Source organism: Schistocerca piceifrons, chromosome 2 (genome assembly GCF_021461385.2).
Source record: "Schistocerca piceifrons isolate TAMUIC-IGC-003096 chromosome 2, iqSchPice1.1, whole genome shotgun sequence".
In the NCBI taxonomy this organism is placed as follows: Eukaryota; Metazoa; Arthropoda; class Insecta; order Orthoptera; family Acrididae; genus Schistocerca; species Schistocerca piceifrons.
In genome coordinates this window covers 513,860,215-513,885,530 of record NC_060139.1, presented here as the reverse complement: position 1 = coordinate 513,885,530, position 25,316 = coordinate 513,860,215, and the positions used below count along the sequence as shown (strand labels likewise).

The following is a 25,316-nucleotide window of genomic DNA, read 5'->3' as shown; positions in this document are numbered from 1 at the left end:
TCCTTTGCGTGGCAGAAGTGGAGTTCTTGTTTCATCTCACGAAGCACCTTGGAGCATGTAGCTTCGTTTATGAGTTTTACATACACCGTGCTACTGACGATCGAAAAGTGGATGCCGACAATGTCGGCAGCCGGGATATTGGATTCCTCTCTTAAAAAGCGCTCGACGTCGAGCGCCTTTGGTCTGGTAAAGTCGTTTCGAAATGAGCATTTCAAGGTTGATCTTCTGTATTGGTTTTGCCATGGTCTTGTAGCGCTACGGCGTCACGTTAGTGTCTGCCAAAGGAAGTAAGCAACGCGAGCCCGCGCGCTGCTGGCGGAGAGTACACATTGCACGTCTGCTTCGCCCGGCTGCGAGAGCTGGACTGCACCCCTCAGCCACGGGGGGCGGACACCATTAATTGGAAACGGTTATTTTCGGCTACTTAGAGACCATCTGCATCCACTGAAGGATTTCATGTTCCCAAACAACGATGATACGTCACCAGCCCAGAATTGTTCATGATTGGTCTGAAGGACATTCTGGACAACGAGAGCGATTGATATGGCCACCCAGATCGTCCGACACGAATCAAATCGAACATTTATGGGACATAATCGAGAGGTCAGTTCGTACACAAAATCCTGCACCGGCAACACTTTCGCAGTTATGGACGGCTGTGGAGGCAGCGTGGCTCAGTATTTCTGCAGGGGACTTCCAACGACTTCTTGAGGCCATTACTACTTCGAGATGATCCACTAAGCCCGGAAGAAGAAAGTTGGACACCGTATTACGAGGTACGGTATGACTTGTCACTTCAGTGTATTTAAAGAACCAAGTTAAACACCAAAGAATTTCAAATACGCTAAATATAACCAAACTAATTTTAAAAGTCCGAAAAGAAATCTGCGTAAATGTGTCCCGGGATCACCTACTCCTCGTACAATCTAATCTGATATGAAAACGACGTCTAGTACTTCATAATACCCGGCTGAAAGACACATTACGGTAGTGAGTAAACTCCGCTGCCTCAATACCTCCGCAGTAAGCGCTCCTCCTCAGAGAGGCTGTGGACACCCGTTGTCCCTGGCAGCAGCAGCTGCCGCGGCACCGCGAAAAATCCCGACGCAGATTGCGAGTGAATGCGAGCGCTCTGGCCATCACTTCGCGGTGATGAGCTCCGATGTTGGCGCACGGACCATTGGCAGCGCATTAATAACCTGCTGGTCGTGCCCAACCCCTCGCCCGTACACAGATTTTGACGACTCGCTTCAAAACCCTGAAAACTGTCAGGCCGTAAATGTGAAACACGTCGGGATTTTGATATCAGCGGAATTGGCATAACTCTACAGATCAGCTTTCTCACGTAACAATAACGAGGTTTGGTGAACAATTATGCCTAAAAACATCATCTGGAAGAAATATACAAGATAGTCCAAACGAGTGGCGAGGAGTACCTGATTTTAGGAATTAAATACCGCGAACCAAAATATTTATGTTTTCGAAGGATTGCTAGCAACTGATTAGTTCAAAGAAAATAGGTATATTTCTGTTGAGGTTAATGCATATGTATAATATTTGATAACCCTTTAAAAAACCAAAAAAAATATAAATTTATTGTAGTGCGTGGAAATCTGTTGTGGGGAATGAAGGCTATGCTCGAACTACGCTGCTATCTATTAATTGATTCAAACGGCTCTGAGCACTATGGGACCTAACCTCTGAGGTCATCAGTTCCCTACAACTTAGAACTACTTAAACCTAACCAACCTAAGAACATCACACACATCCATGCCCGAAGCAGGATTCGAACCAGCGACGGTAGCAGTCGCGCGGTTCCGGAGTGAAGCGCCTAGAAAGAAGGATCCTTTATTGTATCATTATATGATAGCGGAACAAATACTGGTAGCAGTTACTTCTGTAAAATATCTGGGAGTATGCGTGCGGAACGATTTGAAGTGGAATGATCATATGAAATTAACTGTTGGTAAGGCGGGTGCCAGGTTGAGATTCCTTGGGAGAGTCCTTAGAAAATGTAGTCCATCAATAAAGGAGGTGGCTTACAAAACACTCGTTCGACCTATACTTGAGTATTGCTCATCAGTGTGGGATCCGTACCAGATCGGGTTGACGGAGGAGATAGAGAATATCCAAAGAAGAGCGGCGCATTTCGTCACAGAGTTATTTGGTAACCGTGATAGCGATACGGAGATGTTTAGCAAACTCAAGTGGCAGACTCTGCAAGAGAGGCGCTCTGCATCGCGGTGTAGCTTGCTCGCCAGGTTTCGCGAGGATGCGTTTCTGGATCAGGTATCGAATATATTGCTTCCCCCTACTTATACCTCCCGAGGAGATCACGAATGTAAAATTAGATAGATTCGAGAGCGCACGGAGGCTTTCAGACAGTCGTTCTTCCCGCGAACCATACGCGACTGGAACAGGAAAGGGAGGTAATGACCGTGGCACGTAAAGTGCCCTCCGCCACACACCGTTGGGTGGCTTGTGGAGTATAAATGTAGATGTAGATGTAGATGTAGATGTAGAACAGCACGGCCACCGCGGCCGTCTGCTGTCTATTACAATTGCTACCTCAAGAAGGATAGAAAGTAACGAAATTTTGTTTATTGTGAGTATACCGTACAGTTCTGAAATACATAATTAAACTTCAGATGATTTGGCGGCTTACAGAGTACGAAATTTAGTACGCAGACCTGCCAAAATGGCTCTCTCTCGGCTGCGCATCGAGTCAGGTAGTAAATAAGACACGTCCTTTAATTCTCCCTTACCTCTCTGCGGGATTTAATCAATCGTCGTGCTTGCGTAACAGCCTTCCGGCAACCCATGACGAGACGGTATCCATTGGGTAACAAATCTGGAGAACATGCTGCCCAGGGAAGCAGACATGTTACGGAAACACTGGCAACATCCACTCTTGAGTAACCTTGTTGAAATATAGCATCACGGAAGACTGGATCTAGCTGGATAGAAAAGTTATGGCGGCTGCCCAAGTTACCGGCTATGTGAGACAGAACTGATCACGTTGCGTATCCATTGGCACCCTATAATATCAAACCTGGTGCTTGTCACGTACGGCGATAACGCATGCACTCTATCAACGTTCGTTCTCGTTGGAGCTTCGACACTCTGATAAGTCACTGTAAGAAAATTCACTGAACCGAAACCCATAGGACGGCGTGCTGTCGTTTGACTCGCCACCTTCGGTGCACCTCTCTGCTGCAACGTCATGGCAAGACATAACAATGGTCACCGTTCTTACTGTCCGTGGTGCTCCAGGAATTGTCGTACTGTCAGTGTGAATACTCGTCTTGCAAGAAGGAAGTGCATTTTCTGATTCATGTTACGTGAAGCGTCTGTGAAGTCGTGCGCGGATGAGCTATGTCTGTCCTCATGTGCACTAGTGGGGTAGAGTCACTGAGTTCCCTAATGGCATTGAGTGCAGCCCTACTGAATCCATGGTGACAACACTGTTCTGAAAAACTTAAGCGCGAGAACCATAAGACATTAATAACTCGGTGGAAATGAATGACTGTGCGGGAGCACGTTAACAGCGATCTTCCAGCCTTACACAGAAAGCTGGTCGTTAGATGGCGTGAAGTCGTCGTGACTATAGCACCAAATGGGGCTGGCCCTGCGTCGCGAGGAAGTCGAAGGAACGGAAAAAGACTGATTGTGTGTGTCAATCAGCGAGAACTTACGGTGCACTGTGGCGGTGTTCTTCATAGCCCGCAGACATCTGGATGAATTCATACGGGGAAGAATCATCGGGAAACTGGAAGAGGACCAAGTGTAACGAGTGTAGCCCATGTGTTTCATACTGACGACAGCAGTGGTGAGCTTTCAGAACCACACGCGCTGTTTTTCGAAGGAGAGAAGGTTGTCGACAACGGTCAACTGCAGCAGCACATCAACGCCACATGTGCAACAGACAAGAAGAGCCCCACATCAAACAGCTGGTGCAATTGCAACCACATATAACACGACTGCAAAGTACTCAAACTCACACTATGTAGTGGCGCGGCAACTGCGTGGGCGCGATTTCTTTAACTGACGACCAGTACGTTGTCTCCCGTAGACACCCGCACATGGACCATTAAATTAATGCACGAATAGCTGTTCGAATAAGACAAGAGACAATGTCAGAATATGTTGTGAAACATCTTGGTGTATTATACCTGTGTGTCAGATTTTTTTTCCTAATGTACCAACCCCTCTCTTTGTTTCCATACACTGTAAAGGACGTATTTGCCGGTAAGCACTCAAAATACCATGCTACGGCCTTGTTTCAATTTCAAATACTCCACTACAGTTCCTCGGTGCGTCTCTCCGACAAAAATTGGTTTCCGAATACATAGACCTAGATGTTCAGCGAACGGAGTGGCCTGCTCGTTCCCGCGCACTTGCGGGGTACGTTGTGGAGCCACCACATGCACCATCGACCATCCAGCAGTTGTTGAGTAACGGAACGCCCTATCAGGACCCTTTACCAGCCTTACATCCAACATGGGTGCCTGTTCCAGAGAATGATTAGCTTCCGCGGTGATCACACACCATATTAAGAACCATGTTGCGCACTTTTAATGTCCGGGGAACCATTGCAAATCTTCGTGACTTCAGTGTAACTATTGTCTTTGAATAAAAGTGTGATATCTGTTCGTATTTTGGAGTGTTTCTGTCAGTCACCTTCTGTACTGCACTGTATTAGTTCTTTCCATCATGTGGGCCAAGTTTTGTCGAGCTACGTTATTTGGGTGGGACACTTTGTGTGAAACTATCGTCCTTAGATTTTAAGCACGAGTGTATATTCGTGTGACAGTCCTGGGCAGCAATACTGAGGGGTGATGAATGGCAGTCTAGATAGGCTAAGATCCCACTGCTGTTTCAATTCCGGTACAAGATTGTAGACGTTTCTCGTTGTCACTCGGGGCATAACACAATCTTCTCACAAACACGCGACACCCACATGCGATTTCTGAATTAGATATTTGCTGCTTAATCTTTCTTACATATGGAATTTATGTGTTATCACTCCCACCTATTTCGTGTGACTGCGATGAAATACTAATCATTTGTATGGCCACACATGTAACACACTCCATAGTAATTTGAGGTTTGTTACACGCCGCCTTGATGATGGTGCATTACTGAAGTCTAGCAATGAAGCTACTGGATTTTCAGGATATCAGCGGGAAATATGCGTTCATTTACTATCGTTTCCTCGCTATTGCTACATGTCAAGCGGTTTCCAAGTTTCGGTAGTGTAGAAGCACGTCATGTGCGATTTTAATTACAGCGTTTCTGGCAAGTGATCCATCGCATACAACGGAATTTGGGCGTTACCATGATATCATAACTGTGCCGAATCTCCATTATCAGAGTTTAGTAGAAGAAATTTCAAGGAGATAGAAAGTGCATTGTATCCAGCTGATGTTAGACAGTTAACGTATGAATTCTTACAAAGGATATTTACTTGTGCACGACGAAAATCTTGTAAAAGGTGGAAGTTCAAGATCATAGGATGAATGGGAACGCTGCTGTGTTCACATAGAAAAAACTCCGTCCGAGCAGGCAGGGGAAGACCCAACGGTACCGGCCGACCGCCGTGTCATCCTCTGCTGTTAGGCGTCTCTCGATGCGAATACGAAGGGGCATGTAGTCAGCACACCGCTCTCTCGGCCGTTAACAGTCTTTCATGACCGAAGCCACCACTTCTCAATCAATTAACACCTCAATACGCCTCATAAGGGCTGAGTGCATCCCACATGCCAACAGCGCTCGGCAAACGCATTCGGTCACCCATCCAAGCGTTAGCCAAGCCCAACGGCGCTTTACTTCAATGACCTGAAGGGAACAGGTGTTCCCACTCCAGCAATGCCTCAGACTCTTACAAAAAATATTCAGATTTATTCACTAAGACTTGTTTTAAACATAAATACTGGTACGTCTTCCATCGAGAGTTAACGGAAAAAAACTCGACGGATGTAATTTCTCGAGTAGCCATAGGAAGTGTGAGAGGACCGTCACTGTTAACAATGTGTGTAAAAGATACAGCAGAAAGCGTAGGCAGCTCTTGAAGACTGTTTGCAGGTGATGCCACACTATTGATTTGCATAATGATCTGCAGAAGATTGGTGAATGATGCAGGCTCTGGCGGGTGACCCTGAACGTAAATAAATGTAACATATTGCGCATACATAGCAAAAGAAATTCACTGCTGCACAATAACACTGTTGATGACAAATTGCTGGGAACAGTACCTACCGTAAAATATGTAAGATTAATTATACAGAGTGGAATGACAACATAAATCACATCGTAGGAAAAGCAGATGCTAGACTGAGATACATAGGAAGAATCTTAAGGAAATGTAGCTCATTTAAGAAGGAAGTGGCTTATAAGGCGTTTCTTCTACCAAATCATCAGTACTGTTCATCTATCTGAGATCCTAACCAGGTAGCCCTGATGGAAGATGCCGCGCGGGGTAGCCGCGCGGTCTAGAGCGCCTTGTCACGGACCCTGCGGCTCCTCCCGTCGTACGTTCGAATCCTCCCTCGGGCATGGGTGTATGTGTTGTCCATAGTGTAAGTTAAATTAAGTATTGTGTATTCTTAGGGATCGATGACCTCAGTAGTTTGGTCCCATAAGACCTTCCCACAAACTTAAATGAAACTGCTGGAAGAAATAGAGAAGATCCAACGAAGTGCGGCGCGTTTCGGCACGGGATCGTGTAGTCGGCGCGAGAGCAGACGTTACAAGGCAGGCCTTGTGCATTGACAGGTTTACTATTGAAATTTCGAGAGAACGCTTACCGGAAAGAGTCACACCATGTTACTACCTCCCAAACGCATCTCATGAAATGACCACAGCGAGAAAACTCGAGAAACAGAGCAAATACAGAAGCTTACGGACAATCATTCCCCCACGCACCATTCACGAGTGCAACAGAGGATCAGTTAGTGGTGGCAGAAGTACCCTCCGCCACACTCCATTAGGTGGCTTGTGGAGTCGGTGTAGACAAAATTTCATGCATTAGTTTCAGGTGGTAAGGAGAACGGCGATCCTGGATACGTAAATTATACTTTATACGAGATGCAATCCATTGCTCTGTCTTCTAACAAAGATTTATATTGCTGTAAATTTAGTCACCCTCTTACGTTGGAAGAAATCTGAAAATAAACGATTATATTTTGACAGCAGTATGATATTGGCTCACTGTGCCTACTACAACTGAAGCTAGTAGCACTGTGCTACTTTTCTGATAAAGTTACTATCAGATACGGGGTTTGCAGCATATGAGTTCTGCGCACTTACGTACGGTATCAAGAACGATCTATCAGTAGGAAAATGTATTTACGCTGATCGTTTTAGCGAGATTTTAATGAGACTGATCAGAGTAGCGGCTGATATTCCTAGCAAGCTTAACCACACGTTGTGTTAGCTGTTAGCTTGTTTGCGGGTTTGTTTACGTTTGAGTTTATGTTTGTCTTGCTCAGTCATGTCTGGCGGCTCTCATTGATAGTTGCAGCACATCGCCTTCCGAAAACACAACCCTTGTTGTTGCTTCAATCCTTCACAGTTCTAATTCGCTCTCTTTCTTGCAGTGACAATGCATTCGTTTGGTTTTTAATGGGGAGCGGTCTAAAAACATCCGCCGTCCACATTTATCTGTCAGGATAAGTAGTTTTGTACTTCCTGGAGTATTTATACCTTTATTCCCTTGTATCACAATTTTCTGTAGCAGGAGAAACTGCCGGCCGCTGGTGGCCGAGCGGTTCTAGGCGCCTCAGTCTGGAACCGCGCGACCGCTACGGTCGCAGGTTCGAATCCTGCCTCGGACATGGATGTGAGTGATGTCCTTAGGTTAGTTAGGTTTAAGTAGTTCTAAGTTCTAGGGGACTGATGACCTGACATGTTAAGTCCCATAGTGCTCAGAGCCATTTAAACCATTTGAAGCAGGATAAACTAGTTTCGCTATCTACTAGGAACACTTCCACTTCTTGATTTTGTAAGAAATATTTTGGTGGAGTGCACACAAAGGAAGCAAAGTGATATGTTCCGTGTTTTTAATTATGAATATGATTTTAACAATATCGTTACATAAGAAGTTAAATGTCAGTCTAAAAAATCTTTTCTTCTATCTCGTATCACTCTCTCCTCTTTGACAGAGGTTTACGTATGTAAAATACACTGCATTGCTCCATAGGTCGCAGTCAACAACAAATTTCTATAACTGGCAGGGCAAGGCAGTTCAAAGGTCGAGTGGAGACAACGCAACACCACTTCCAGCAAGATCACGTCTGCCGTACCACTACGTTGTTCAACATTGGGGTAAGGACTTGGCTATCCATTGAGCTACTCAGTTCTAGATCTATGTATTCAGAAACAAATTTTTGACGAAGAGATGCTCTGGGGAAGTGTACTGGAGCATTTGAAATTGAAACAAGACCGTAGACTTTGAATACAGGCTGGAAAATACTTCCTTTATAATGCATGTAATCAATGGGAGTGATTCGAACGTAAGCAAACATGTCTGTATGAAATAGGTCTGGAGGACGTACAGATATTCCATGACTCTGTAGAACGTGTATATGACAACATTAAACATGTGAACAGAGAACATGGGTACAATGCGAGCGAATTTTGTGAATGTACTGTTATACTATTTGAGTTCCCTTGGATTGTATCTGCTGCAAATACGTACATTTAAATATTTTAAATGGAACAAAAGTGTTTAAAATGTTGTGTTATATCGTTTATGTTGCCGTCCTAGTTGAACACTGAACACAGAAGAAAGAAAAAATGTGCAACTGAGACTTACAAATAAACGATATAAAAAAGGTTTACATACCAAAACATTTTCTGCACTGTCACGCTACGAATGCATCGGCAATAGTAATATTGTCAGTACTAACTTTGAATCAGTTGGCTGCATGGGGCAGGAAGGGAATGTTGTACTACATCGGCAGCCCGTTCGACGGGAATGTAACAGGAACATAATTGGAAAAGCATGGAGAGGTAAAAATTTTGCTGCCTTGTTTTAAGGGACTGCCAAGAGATAATTTATGGAAAGACCTCAGGAATTTATGTACAACACACTCTGAGTACACCATGCAGCGATATTTGAAATGCGCTGCCAGACGATATGATCAGTGGTTACAACAAACGACGCGCATTCGAGTGAATATAGGTTCAAATCCCCGTCAAGTTATCTTGTTTTAGGTTGATGTAGTTACACGTAAGTCGAATGCCGAGATGGCTCCTGTCCCAGTCTTAAAGAATCCGAAAATGTTCATCTATAATATTCTTTCCTCTAGGTCAGTTCAAAGACTTAATTATGGTGCCACGTCAGGGACAAATGATCCAATCTGAGGTATGTGGAGAAACCGTCAAAGACACCCACATAGTTAGTGGTATGCCTAATGTATGGGAGCTACCATTATTTCGTTTTTATGTGAGTATTAGGTGCATTCTCGAGATGAACCTTAAATTAACGCAAAAATAGCTGTTTGAATAAGACAACAGACAATGTCAGAGTATGTTGTGAAACATCTTGGTGTATTATACGCGTGTATCATGTTTGGTCCCGAACCCGGAACGTTACATTCAAAGAGGTCATTAAGGCTTCTGAGAAATGAGAGTGACTGATAATCAACGAAAATATTTTGGAAATACTCTAAAAGAATTTTAGAATGCCGTTACAGCATACAGTAAATAAACACTGAGGGTTCTGCAGCATCTGGAAATTAGATGTTTAAGAAACAAATTACAAGTGGCCATTTCACTAGCGGCGGTGGCAAGATGTTCTTCACTGTTGGCTGTGAAATACGACAGTTATTTAATTGTACGAAGCGCTGGGACTGCTACAATGTTTAATAAATTATTTTAGGAATGGTGGTTTGTGCGTCCTATGGATCTACAACGTTGTCGGTTTGTTAGATAACAATGCTGAGTAAGGTACAAATTTTTAATGGAATTTCTGCTTATTTTACTGGCGTTCATTAGTCCCAGAACATTGTTCCTGAGACGTATTTCAGTTTAATCAAGGTTCACAGGTTGCATTCCCCGGCGGACATGATTGTGGAGTTAAATAATTTGGATACGTAAAGTGTGAGTGATGACAAGCAGACAACTACAGAATTCGTTCCTCCTGGAGCGCTTGCTCCGGCAAGGTGTGCAAGAGAACTTGTGAGAAGTTAGGATCACAGGAGAAGTAATACACGAGGAAATTGTGAGCGTGAGTCGTGCTTGGTGGCTCAAAAGCTCTGCTGGTAAGACTGCCGGGTTTTTGCCGCTCTGACAATGTTTTAATCTCTCAGGAAGATTCAAAGCAGCGCATATTACACTTCATTCTGGGGACTACGAAGTCCTATTACATCTTTACTTAAAGTGGTTTACACTGGCACTGAAATACCTTAGAAGATACGAAGTCCACCAATATAAATAGCTTCTCGCGCTTATTTTGGACAGCTGAGATCATTTGCGGATGGGGGTGTTATATCGTGTAAGGAAATGGCTTTTCCTACTCTGCCTGGTGGAATCCATTTTGGACACAAGCAGCTGCGTGACTATCGCGACTTATGTACTCTCAAGCACCAAAGATATAGGCAAGCGTATTCAAATACATTGATACGTAAACAAGGCTCAAATGGCTCTGAGCACTAGAACGTAGAACTACTTAAACCTTACTAACCTAAGGACCTCACACACATCCATGCCCGAGGCTGGACTGTAATTTGCGACCAAAGCGGTCGCGCGGTTCCAGACACAAGCGCATAGAACCGCTCGGCCACAACGGAAGGCGTAAACAAGGCAGATGACGGCGTTACTGTCGGCAACGCCTACATATATATAAATGGAGGTGTCGGCGCAGTTGTTAGATCGGTTACTGCTGCTAAAACGGCAGGTTACCAAGATTTCAGTGAGTTTGAACGTGGTATTATACTCGACGCATGAGCGATGGGACACAGCCTCTCCTAGGTAGGACGAAGTGGGGATTTTCCGGAACGAGCATGTCACGAGTCTGTCGTAGATATCAGGAATTCAATCAAAAATAAAATCTCCGACATCGCTGCGGCCGGAAGAAGATCCTGCAAGAATGGGACCAATGATGACTGAAGAGAATCGTTCAACATGACAAATACACCCTTCCGCAAATTACTGCAGATTTCAATGCTGGGCCATTAATAATCGTCAACGTGCGAACCATTCAACGAGGCATCATCGATATGAGCTTCCTGAAGCCGAAGGCCCACTCGTGTACTCCTGATGACTGCACGACACAAAGCTTTACGCCACGCCTGGTCCCATCAACACCGACATTGGACTGTTGATGACTGGAAACATGTTGCCTGATCGGACGAATCTCATTTAAAATTATATCGAGAAGATGAACGTGTGTGGGTATGGAAAAAACCTCATGAATCCATGGACCTTGCTTATCAACAGCAGGGGGCTGTTCTAACTGGTGGAGCGTGTGCAGCTGGAGTGATATGGGACCCCTGATGAGTCTAGATACGACTCTGACAGATGGCACGTACATAAGCATCCTGTCTGATCACCTGCATCCATTCATGGTCATTGTGCAATCCGACGGACTTGGGCAATTCCAGCAAGACAATGCCACACCCTACACGTCCAGAATTGCTACAGAGTGGCTCCAGAAACAGTCTTCTGAGTTCACAAACTCGCGCCGGCCACCAAACTCCCCGGACATGAGCATTATCGAACATATCTTGAATGCCTTGCAACGTGCTGTTCAGAAGAAATCTCCAACTCCTCGTACTTTTCCGGATTTATTGACAGCCCCCTCCCCCCAGGATTCATGGTGTCAGTTCCCTCCAACACTACTTCAGACATTAATCGAGTCTATGCCTCGTCGTGTTGCGGCAATTCTGTGTGCTTGCTGGGGCCCTACATGATATTAAGGAGATGTACCATTTTATGTGGCTCTTCAGTGTGTAACTGCTAATTATAAGTGACTACAAATTGTGGGTTTTGGGTCTGTGGTTATCCTGATGATGCGAAAGAACCATTGTATGTACATAGCCTACTTCTCTTAAATAAAACCAAGCATGCCGTCGAGCTTACCATCCCTATATAATGGTCGGACAATCTCCAGCATCAAGTCCACTCATTTCTTGAATCACCGTCTATACAATAGTCGTTTGTCCCGGAAAATTAGCGTGAAGTCAGGTGATAGTGAATAATACGTTGCTTTGCTAAACAGATCGAGGAATGAAATTTTCTGCCCTCCACCCGCCCACCCCTTCCCACGTCACCATTCTCCTTCACCAGGCTTTGACCGTATAACTCCAATCGAGCGTCAAGTAACTAGCAAACATTAGAGACTTCGTCTGATTCATCCACACTATGATATTTGTGCGTATGTAAGTAACGTACTGTTTCACACATATATAAGAAAAACTAATCAACAGATCACTCTTACAATTTCAAACTAACTTCTATTCCTCCCAGAACTCAAACAATCTTTGGAATCCAAATGCAACGAAGGAAAGCCATTCAAACAGAACACGTAGACGGGTTGTATGCTGAAATCATTTATATTTGAAGGACACATAACGAGGTCACGTACATGAGTATAAATTTGTTAATGTGGTGCATGTGACCAAGTATTTAGTTACAGGAAATTAATAGCTACACTAAAACTTCTGTTGCACTTTTTCACAGGAAGTATTTGAAAGACCACCTATGCGCGGGCGTGCATAAGCAAGCTCGACTCAGGAAGTGAAAGGATTTAATTAATTCCCCTGAATAAACATAATTTAATAGGTTATTTGGTCCGCAACGTAATGAATATACAGCGCAAAGCGAAGAGATTTAACTCGATGACAGAGAGGTGGATCGGGCTTCCGGAGGCGAATGGAATCAGCTTCGGACTAATGAGCGATGTTCTGGTAAACTAGCTTGCCTAGATACCGGATCAGCCACAACACTCGGTCCGATTTGCTGTTGAGCCAAGGCGATTTTCTGTTCCATTACAGACACTAAATATGCACATATTTCATTACTGTGTGATTAACAAACAGATATCGTAGAGAAGAAGTGTGACTCCTAACGCAAGTGAAATCCCTCTAATTGTGGATCGCTCGGATGAGTGAATAACGCAATGGCAGAATACTGGAAATTTGAACAAACAACACACGGGAAATTTACTTAGTCAGTGGCAAAGAAATAGATCACTGCGTATAGAATTCATAACAGAAACAGCAAAGAAGAAACCGAAGGTCAGCATAATAGAAGAACTTGTTTTACGGATAACACTTTCTCAATACATATATAAATATATCAATTAGTTGTTAACAAGTGGTGCAGAGAAATTAATTTACAACACACTGGAGAGATATTGTTATGCGATCTCCAGATGGAGAGTGGTGGACATGTAATGTAAATTTCTGATTAAATGACCATACACAGCATAACGATTTGCAAACCACATATAAAAAATGCGATAACAGTTCAGTGAAAAGTAGCTTGCCATAATGACATGTTAGAAAATAAAAGAAGTAACAGCATTTCTATGTTTCTGTATGTCTGTGGAGCATAACACAGCCCGATTAACGTAACCTTCAGATAAAACAACACTTTAAGTTTCATTCATTTACTAAATGGCTTATCCTCCGTTGTGATATTCATAAATTCGGTGCTGCATGTATTTTCTGTTGTTTTGCTGTATATAAACTAGCAATGTAGAGTCAATTTAGCTAGCTCCCTCATAGGGTAGAAAATGACAGGAAATGGCACCATTTTATCTCATGGCAAACTGCAGTTGCCGCTGGACATTTCATTAGAACGAAATTCGGATTAGCAACCAGATATCAGAAAATATCCCACAGTAAAGAAGACACTCTACTTTCCGCGCCCGCGCTAATGCACACGGACGCACGCTTGCACGCACGCGCGTATACTCAAAATAGTACATATGAAAACCGGCCTCGACTTTCTTCTTTTCATGTGAAGTCATTATTTCTACTGAAAGTCGAAGATTAAATAATCACAATATATAACAGATAGGAAGTTATCTTCTTGAAAAAATACGAGTATAGACGCAATCGTTCTGCAAAACCATATCACAATATTTCAGTGAAACAGTTTCAGCGCTGATTCTCTAAGTTTTCATAACACTCTAAGCATACTTTGTAAGCAAATCAGAATTTTGCTATTAAGATATGAGTGACTTAAGAGGCTAAAACAGGACATTCTTTAGCACATTCGGCTAAATTGTATTATACAGTTTACTAAGACTAGTTAAAAAATCATTGGACATGTTTAGTCACGCTAAATGAAGTATTTTTCAATTACATTTTAGGAAAAGACTACACAGTCACCAAAATAAAATATAACATATTGACAGTTCCACATGTACCAAATACTTTGTCTAGCTACATTAAGCAAGAGCTCCTACGAATACCGACACCGAGATCACAAAAATGTATCCTAGAGAGACTTACACCTAAATCTAAGGTGTGGACTAGAGTACATGACACAATTTGACACATGTCCTGTTCATTTTTGGATTTGCTTTTCGCTTCTGTCACACTGTTTTATCATTTAAAGCACCGATAGTTTAAAACAAAAACAGTTCCATTGTTCCTGGTATGATAAAAACAAGGAGACAATATCACAAATATCTAAATGTAATGATTTATTGAATTTATAATAATATAAATTTGTTTTAAAAATTAACTGTAGCTGCATCGTAGTTTGCTAAGATGGAATCAATCGCTCCATCTATCGCGACATGTAACGTTATAGAACAAGTCATGGTACAGGACAGCTAACAGTTGACACACGAAATGAAGAACCGTTTTTCTAGCAATTAACTAACCCTAAATCTCCAAGTACTGCTTCATAGGCAATAAACAGCATTAATTTTGTGTCTCTCCATGATTACTATGCATTCCAGTTGCAGTCACTTTGAGTCTACGGTCAGTGAAACATTTCCAAAATGTTAGATATGACTAAAATTTTCCTTTATATCAGTGCACCAACGAAATCTGCGATTGTTACTAGGTGAAGGCGAAAAACCACTACCGACGCGATAACAACATAGCCAGCGATGCAATAACATATTAGTTGGCATCCTTTTAATTTCCATCTGCTGGAATTCTAGAGCGGAATGCGACCTGGAAGTAACACTTACCGTGCAGCAAGCAAGCAGCCGGTGACAGATTGCCCCCTCACAGAGCTGACAGTTCCGGCTATGACAGCCGCGACGTCGCAAGCGCTGGTAAGCCCGATGGCAGCTGTCCTGCGCTCCTCCTCTTCGCTGCTCGCTCGCGGGTTGCCGCGCGCACACTGACATGGGCCAGCACTCGTACGGCGCGCCGAGCCTCCTGCCTCACAGTGCCGCGGGCGCATGCGCAGTGTGTTCCGGAACGCCTCGCAAGCAGGCAACCAGCGACGCGTCTTAGAAGCGTCCCGACAACTTTGGCCACCGGGCAAGTGGTACACGAGTACGTGACCGTACCAAATCAGATCAGCTTTAGAGTTCTCATGCACTGGTCTACGTGAATTAAAGTGGGGCGAGGGAAAGTATTGTACAAAGGATGGGTTGCACAACATAGCAATACAAGCGCGCACACATACGGACAAAGGATGCAGTGACTCAGATCGGACGGCCACACAACCAGGCTACGTTACTCGTTACTGTGCAACATGTGACCCAATCTCTTATTACAATAGTTTGTCAGAAACGTTCATTGCGCATTGTTCACAGGAAGTAGTTAAAATACCATGAACACGCAACCTCGTCTCTTGTAAGACTCTAGTTAATTCCCCAGAAGATAGGTAATTAAGCAGACTTGTATGTCTACAGACTTCATCTCGTGTACATGAGATTTGCACCACAAGTATTTTGAATACCAGCTTGCAGCTCTGACCACAGGTGTGACGCATTCCCTTCTATAGTAGTATATGTTTTTAGTGAACAATACGAAAATCACTTGGCGCTTTGCTATTACAATTAAGTCACTTGCGTGAATATTAGCGTCTTCTCCACCACCAGACCGTTATGTCAGGTATGTAAAGACCTTTTAACGCTAATGTTGCCACTGTTTGTCATTAGTTTCGTCAATTTATCGGAATGCATGAAAGTAACTGCGATTCGCCTCTCATTTGGAAGTCGTAAGTTTGCCCAATCATTGTTTTGGACAACACTCCAATTTTATTGCGACATCTTCTAGGCTTCCCTTGCAGCTTAAAACCAAGCTACATTGCAGCTGACCGACTGTTCTGGATTGTGACAGTTCGGCGGGTCACAATTAGGACATAAACTCGCCGATTCAGTGCTTGGCAACAACAATTAGTCAGCACCAGTTTCGACCACGTGGTGCAGCACACAAAGAACGTTTATTGGAATCATATAATTAAATCAGTTTCTTAGGAAAACTATAAGCCAACATCTCTGCAACATTTAAAACAGTGAAATACACAAAAAGTGGACGATGTCATCTGAGTTTTAAGTGTAGTATAATATAATAATTATTACTATTGTTTCATTGTTATTGGAAACAGGCTAATTCTCACAAGACGCTGTGTTTGTAAGGTTGTAGTACATCGCAGGCAGAAACATGGAATCCTGGCACGAATCACTGCTTAAGGTGATCACAGTGCATCACAGGTGGAAACATAAATTTCTAACAGTATTCGGAATACTTCTTGCGAGAACGTAAGCAGTCAAGGATGACAGAGCATCACAAACACGACTCACTGTTTTGGGAAATATTTCTTCATTAAGAATTAAATGCACGAGATCCGTTTTGTCTGTGTTTCGCAGAAAATCTTTGGTACCAACAAAAGGCTATTTCACGGTCACTCTCGGTACTGTAACAGCTACACTGATACCTCCTAAAATGCCCAACAGAATTCGTTACAGCACGAGCACTAACGGTTAACACTTTTAATTAGGTACGAACGCAAGTTACACTGTACACCTCACGGATTTAAAGTTCATTCTGCATTATTTTTAGTGTCTCGATTCCCGGCGTTTTATTACTGTTCAAGTTGTAATTCCCACTGATGATTCCAATCAGAACCTTCAACTCATCATGAATATATTTGTAACATACGATCTGTGAGATACTTTCTTCGATACAGGATTTAACTGAGTGTAATAAGTGGCAAATATATAAGTATATAAAAACTTAAATATAAAACGCTATCGAATCGTAGTTCAACCAGTCTGTACTAATGAAATTACTTCCGAAAACTCGGTTCTATTCCGTTTCAGTAGAGCTCCCAGTCATTAGTGATTAAAAACTAATATTCGTTTATACGACAACAACGTATAAAGAGACTTCAAAAGTACGTGACACATTATTATGGCAGACCAAGAAACTTTTATTGAAAGCTGTACTACACTTCAAAGTGGTAGAGATATATGACATTATCTTTCAAAATCGTCACTAACTTCCTGTGAGAAACAATTGGAATTTCATAGCGCTCTTTCAATACCTTGGTCGTAAAGCTATTCAAGAACTACTGAGTCAACGTACTCACAATCAGAAATCCTACGGTTGCTGCGAATCGGTTTCCCCACTGCTAGGATATTGTCGCGTACGGTCGATGTCCGCAACCCTCCTTCGCATCACCCGATTAGCATCTTAGTCTGTTCAGCTTCGTAAATCAACAAATTGTACGCTGTATGAAAAAGTAACATTTTAATACAACTTCCATTCGGAAGTGTCGTCTCCTAGAAATTCAACTAGTAGTACTTCAGCGAGAAGATTGGAAAAGAGGCAAGATCAAGATATAATGTCCCATCGACCAGGAGATCGTTACAGGCTGAGGACTGTATCGGATTGGGGATGAAGGTAATGATATCTGCCCCATCCGTCGCAACAGGCGTCTAAATTTTGGTCTTAAGTAGTTTAGAGTAATAATTTGGTTGACTAACAGGTAGGAAACTATTTTGAAACCGTATATGATCATACAAACCAGACTTGAAGCCATGTGGCTTGTCATGAAACTACCAGGAATATTCAGTAAGTAATGCAACATATCTTTTTCTGAAAGTAGGTTATTTTTATTCAGGGTTCCAATACATCAAATTATTCCTTACTTCTAGGCTACAAAACCTTGTTTTTCAACAAAATCTTCTTTTAATGGGACGGCCTTAAGCCACCTTAATGGGAAAGCCTGTATGCCATCATGGTGAAACTCTACGTCGGAGCCGGCCACTGTGGCCGAGCGGTTCTAGGCGCTTCAGTACGGAAGCGCGCTGCTGCTACGGTCACAGGTTTGAATCCTGCCTCGGCCATGGATGTGTGTGATGTCCTTAGGTTAGTTAGGTTTAAGTAGTTCTAAGTCTAGGGGACTGATGACCTCAGCTGTTGAATCCCATAGTGCTCAGGGCCATTTGAACCATTCTGAACCATGTACGTTGGAACCAACGTACCTGGTGATGTATCAGTGCAGCAGTAGTGCAGCAGCACTGCAGTAGGGAGTCGCATATTTAGCTTTAATATTTCTTTTGTAGTTTGATTCTTAATTTCTTTCCGAGTGTTTAAGCGCTTGCATATTTAATTACATAAAATCCTTGCGTATTCTCGTATTTGGTTCAAATGGCTCTGAGCACTATGCGTCTCAACTTCTGAGGTCATCAGTCGCCTAGAACGTAGAACTAATTAAACCTAACTAACCTAAGGACATCACACACATCCATGCCCGAGGCAGGATTCGAACCTGCGACCGTAGCGGTCGCTCGGCTCCAGACTGTAGCGCCGAGAACCGCACGGCCACTCCGGCCGGCTTCTCGTATTTTAGAGGAGTTATATTGCTTATTGATAGCTGTAAAGTATAAATTCGCGGAGTCGTTAGTCAGTTGTTTGTTTTGGACAGCCAGTGCTTTCTGTTTATTTCGTAGAGTCAGTTAGCAGCAGACAGCGGCCAGTGCAGTTTCATCTGTGCTTGCAGAGTGACGTGTGCGAGTAGCAGTAGCAGAAAGTAGTCGTATATTCAGTTTTTCCTATTAGTTCCGCAGGTTTAATTCAAATTACTTTGTGTGTTTGTGTGCTTGCGTGGTGAAATTTTTCGGATCTTTGCGTATTTTCGAATTAGAAAGCGGTAGTATCAAATTTTAATAACGGTAGAGTGTAACATCGCGTAGGCGGTTGTCATTTGTACGGAGGCAGGGGTAGGATCGCATTGTAATATCTGTATAGTGGCGCAGTCGTGGTCATTACCGAGCGAGGTGGCGCAGTGGTTAGCACACTGGACTCGCATTCGGGAGGGCGACGGTTCAATCCCGTCTCCGGCCATCCTGATTTAGTTTTTCCGTGATTTCCCTAAATCGCTTCAGGCAAATGCCGGGATGGTTCCTTTGAAAGGGCACGGCCGATTTCCTTTCCCATCCTACCCTCACCCGAGCTTGCGCTCCGTCTCTAATGACCTCGTTGTCGATGGGACATTAAACACTAATCTCCTCCTCCTCGTGGTCATTTGATTGCTTAGCTCGTAAGTAATTGTTCATATATCGCAGCTCAATCTGGCATATTGCTGTTTTATTTGTCGCAACTCTATACGTCCAGATATTAGCACTAGGATAGATAGGGTGTGTGCGTGCTGTGTGCGGGCGCAAGAGGAACTGGCCGCGGTTCGCGGGCAGCTGAGCGTGCTGTTGGCCACGGTCAGCCGCCTTCAGGCTGCTGCTTCGAGGTGTAGCGACGGCGAAGGATCTGGCGCGTCGCTTGAGACACCCCAGATGTCGCTTGCTGCGTCCGCTGACTCAGCCGCCGAGGCACCTTCTAGTGTACCCGGCGCGTTGGGGCCGCCCTCATCTCAGGTTGAGTGACGGACTGCAACGCGTTCGCGTCTCTCGAGGCGGAGGGTCAATGTGGAGGCAGGCCGGCTGGCCTCGCCCGTTCATCCTGTCAGTGGGCAGGTGGCAGCCCCTTCAGTAGGGCCCGAGCAGACACACGGGGGCAAAGGCTTGCTCATTATTGGGAGATCCAACGTTAGGCGGGTGATGGAGCCGCTTAGGCAAATAGCGTACAGGGCTGGAAAGAATTCCTACGTGTACTCGGTTTTTCTGCAGGGGGGCCTCATCCAAGACGTGAAGGCAGCCTTGCCTGCGGCTATCGAGTGTACGGGGTGCACTCGTCTGCAAGTATTTGCTCACGTCGGGACCATTGATGCCTGTCGCTTGGGTTCTGAGGCGATCCTCAGTTCGTACAGGTGGCTGGCGGATTTGGTGAAGACCGCTGGCCTCACTCACGGGTTGCAAGCAGAGCTCTCTATTTGCAGCGCATCGTTCCCAGAGTGGATCGGGGTGCTTTGGTTTGGAGCCGAGTGGAGGGTCTCAACCAGAGGCTTCGTCGACTCTGTGACGGTCTTGGCTGCAGATTTCTAGACTTGCGCTATTGGGTGGGGAGTTGAAGGACGCCCCTAGATACGTCAGGGGTGCACTACACAAAGAAAGCGGTTACCCGGGTAGCAGGGTACTTGTGGCGTGCACGTGGGTTTTTTTTAGGCTAGGCAGGAGAGCGAGGTGTCCTGATGAACAATCACCAGTCTACGTGCAGGCAGGGAAATCAGGACGCGCTCAGTATAAAGACACTTCAGCTATCAAGATACGTATTAGCAGTAAATTTTCAGAGTGTTCGGAATATAGTTCCTGAATTTACTGCCCTCCAGGAAGTGTGTGGCGCGCAAATTGTTCTCGGGACTGAGACCTGGGTAAACCCTGAGATAGGAAGTTCTGAAATATTTAGTGAGGGTTGGAACGTGTATCGGGAAGACAGATTAGACACCGTAGGAGGTGGTGTCTTCATTGCAGTTGACAAAAATATTGTGTCTACTGAGGTCGTAGTAGTGTGTGATTGTGAAGTCATCTGGACACGTTTATCAGGGCTAGGAGAAATAAAGTTATTTGTGGGGTGTCATTACCGGCCACAAGCTTCCACCGTGACAGTTCTAGAATCATCCAATGGGAGTCTACACTCTGTATCGCAGATCATGCTATATTAGTCGCAGGCAACTTCAACCTACCTAGTTCAGAGTGGGATGTCTATGGATTCATTACAGGTGGTACAGACAAGCCGTCGTGTGATTTAATTTCGAACACATTATCCGAAAACTGTCTTGAGCAACTAAATCGACAGCCAACGCGTAATAGAAATATTTTAGATCTGGTAGCCACGAACAGACCAGACTTCATAAACGGTGTTAGTGTTGAGACAGGGATTAGTGATCATGATGTTGTCATTACGACTACGGTTACGAAAGTTAAAAAGTCGCTCAAGAAGGTTAGGAGAGTATTTTTACTGGAAAGAGCGGATAAGCAGTTGTTAGCATCCCACTTATTAAATGAATCGACTTCGTTTACTCCCGGTACGATGGACGTGGAAGAATTATGGGCAAATTTTAAACACATTGTAAATCACGCATTGGAGAAGTATGAGCCGAAAAAGTGGGTTACGGACGGAAAAGACCCACCGAGGTTTAACAGCGCAATTCGGAGAATGCTCAGGAAGCAAAGACAGTCGCACTCGCGGTAGAAGAAGGATCGGGAATGTGAGGACAGGCAAAAGTTAGTAGAGATTCGTGCTGCTGTAAAAAGAGCGATGTGCGAAGTATTCAACCACTACCACCGTCATTCCTTAGCAAAAGGTCTTGCTGAAAACCCAAGGAAATTCTGGTCTTACGTAAAATCGGTAAGCCGGTCAAACGCTTCTATCCAGTCACTCACTGATCAGTCTGGCCTGGCAACGGAAGACAGCAAAATGAAAGATGAAATTTTAAATTTAGCATTTGAGAAATCTTTCACCCAGGAGGATCGTACAAACATACCACCGTTTGAGTCTCGTACAGATTCCCGTATGGAGTACATAGTGATAGACATCCCTGTGGTTGTGAAGCAGCTGAATGGGTTGAAAATAAATAAATCGCCAGGTCGTGATGGGATTCCAGTTCGGTTTAACAGAGAGTACTCTACTGCATTGACTCCTTACTTAGCTTGCATTTATCGCGAATCTCTTGCCCAACGTAAAGTCCCGAGCCACTGGAAAAAAGCGCAGGTGACGCCTGTATATAAGAAGGGTAGAAGAACGGATCCTCAAAATTACAGACCAATATCCTTAACGTCGGTTTGTTGCAGGATTCCCGAACATATTCTCGGTTCGAATATCATGAATTTCCTTGAGACAGAGAAGTTGCTGTCCATGCATCAGCACGGCTTTAGAAAGCATCGCTCCTGCGAAACGCTACTTGCCCTTTATTCACATGATATCTTGCGAACCATGGATGAATGGTATCAGACGGTGGCCATATTCCTTGGCTTCCGGAAAGCGTTTGACTCGGTGCCCCACTGCAGACTCCTAACTAAGGTACGAGCTTATGGGATTGGTTCCCAAATATGCGAGTGGCTCGAAGACTTCTTAAGTAATAGAACCCAGTACGTTGTCCTCGATGGTGAGTGTTCATCGGAGGTGAGGGTATCATCTGGAGTGCACCAGGGAATTGCGGTAGGTCCGCTGTTGTTTTCTATCTACATAAATGATCTTTTGGATAGGGTGGATAGCAATGTGCGGCTGTTTGCTGGTGATGCTTTGGTGTACGGGAAGGTGTCGTCGCTGATGACTGTAGGAGGATACAAGATGACTTGGATAGGATTTGTGATTTGTGTAAAGAATGGCAGCTAACTCTAAATATAGATAAATGTAAATTAATGCAGATGAATAGGAAAAAGAATGCCGTAATGTTTGAATACTCCAGTAGTAGTGTAGCGCTTGACACAGTCACGTCGATTAAATATTTGGGCGTAACATTGCAGAGCGATATGACGTGGGACAAGCATGTAATGGCAGTTGTGGGAAAGGCGGATAGTCGTCTTCGGTTCGTTGGTAGAATTTTGGGAAGATGTGGTTCATCTGTAAAGGAGACCACTTGTAAAACACTAATATGACCTGTTCTTGAGTACTGCTCTAGCATTTGGGATCCCTATCAGGTCGGATTGAGGGAGGACATAGAAGCAATTCAGAGGCGGGTTGCTAGATTTGTTACTGGTAGGTTTGATCATCACTCGAGTGTTACGGAAATGCTTCAGGAACTCGGGTAGGAGTCTCTGGAGGAAAGGAGGCGTTCTTTTCGTGAATCGCTACAGAGGAAATTTAGAGAACCAGCATTTGAGGCTGACTGCAGTACAGTTTTACTGCCGCCAACTTATATTTCGCGGAAAGACCACAAAGATAAGATAAGAGAGATTAGGGCTCGTACAGAGTCATAAAGGCAGTCATTTTTCCTCGTTCTGTTTGGGAGTGGAACAGCGAGAGAAGATGCTAGTTGTGGTACGAGGTAAGCTCCGCCACGCACCGTATGGTGGATTGCGGATTATGTATGCAGATGTAGATTGCTGCATCAGTAAGATCCCGATCATCCAAGTACTACTTCTCGCGGAGTGCATTCATCACTGGTCCAAAACAGATGGACATCGTAAAATGAGAGGTCAAGGCTGTAGGGAAGATGAGGAAAAACAGACCAGTGAAGTTACGTGAGTTCCTCTCAAGTGCGCAACTTGTGTGAAGCCTTGCCTTGTCATGGAGTCGAAGAAGATCGTATGCATTTTTGTGGCGACGAATACGCTGAAGACGTTTCTTCAGTTTCCTGAGGTTAGATATGACAGGTTTGCACGGCCATGTTGCGATGATGACAGACACCTTGCTGAACGACTCAACGTGCTTTTTTGACTTCCAGGTGTCCGTAGATTTTCAGGAAGCGCCTATGAGTACCTGCGATGCTCTGGTATTCCGCCAAAACACAATAAATCACATCCTTCTGTTTTGAACGGACCTCTGCTACAGAAGCCATTTTGATGAGCGCCGTCGCCTACCGGAGCTTCATGAAACTACAGAGACTGAAGTGGAAATATTAAATTATGTCCGATTACAAATTGTGGTTTTTTTTTTCAATCGAAATTTGCCAAGAAAAAGGAAATGAGTTGCATTACTTATTGAACACCCGTCTTACATCTTGACGTATATTTACAAATACATTTCGATAACCACTGCGCAGTCACGGCAGAGGGTACTTCCTGCCCTACGCCAACTAAGGTGACAGAACTCATGGGGTAGCTCATTATATCGTATCGGACGTCCTTTTTCCCAGGGTAGTGCGGCAGCTCAACGTGACATGGACTCAACATGTCGTTGGAAATCCCCTGCGGATATACTGAGCCATGCTAACTCAATAGACGTCCTCATTGCGCAAGTGTTGGAGGTACAGCATTTTGTGCCCGAACTCGACTCTCAATTATATCCCATAAATGTTCCTTAAGGTTCAAATCGTTCAAATGGCTCTGAGCACTATGGGAGTTTACATCTGAGGTCATCAGTCCCCTAGAACTTAGAACTACTTAAACCTAACACACCTAAAGACATCACACATATCTATGCCCGAGGCAGGATTCGAACCTGTGACCGTAGCGGTCGCGCGATTCCAGAGTGTAGCGCTTAGAACCGCTCGGCCACCACGGCCGACTGTTCGATAAGGTTCACGCCATGCGATATGAGAGGCCAAATCATTTGCTCGAATTGTCCAGACTTTTCTTCAAAGCAATCGCGAACAGCTGTCAGCTGGTGCAATGTCATCTACAAAAATGCTATCGTTTTCCGGAAAATGAAGTCCATGAAGTAACGCTTATGGTCTACTCCAGTTACTGGTCTGTTCAATTGGACCTAAGGAGCTAGTCTACCATTATGAAGCCACTACCAGGATGCATATTGCCTTGTTGGGAAACTGAGTCAATAGTTTCGTCGGACCTGCGACCCACTCGAATTGTACCATCAGCTCTTGTTGTTGTTGTTGTTGTTGTTGTCTTCAGTTCTGAGATTGGTTTGATGCAGCTCTCCATGCTACTCTATCCTGTGCAAGCTTCTTCATTTCCCAGTACCTACTGCAACTTACATCCTTCTGTATCTGTTTAATGTATTCATCCCTTGGTCTCCTTCTACGATTTTTACCCTCCACGGTGCCCTCCAATACCAAATTGGTGATGCCCTGATGCCTCAGAACATGTCCTACCAACTGATCCCTTCTTCTAGACAAGTTGTGCCACAAACTTCTCTTCTCCAAAATACTATTCAGTACCTCCTCATTAGTATATCATCCACCCATTTAATCTTCAGCATTCTTCTGTAGCACCACATTTCGAAAGCTTCTATTCTCTTCTTGTCCAAACTAGTTATTGTCCATGTTTCACTTCCGTAAATGGCTACACTCCATACAAATACTTTCAGAGACGACTTCCTGACACTTAAATCTATACTCGATGTTAACAAATTTCTCTTCTTCAGAAACGATTTCCT

At 44.1% G+C, this 25,316-nt stretch overlaps 1 long non-coding RNA gene across 1 annotated transcript in view; it reads right to left on the bottom strand.

Moving 5' to 3' along the window:
• The window catches only part of LOC124777867, a 523,503-nt gene extending 508,205 nt beyond the window's left edge, over nt 1-15,298 (bottom strand). Inside the window, exon 1 of the long non-coding RNA XR_007015791.1 lies at nt 15,158-15,298. This is a non-coding gene — a long non-coding RNA (uncharacterized LOC124777867). The remainder of the gene's footprint in view (nt 1-15,157) is intronic.
• Nucleotides 15,299-25,316: the final 10,018 nt, after the last annotated feature.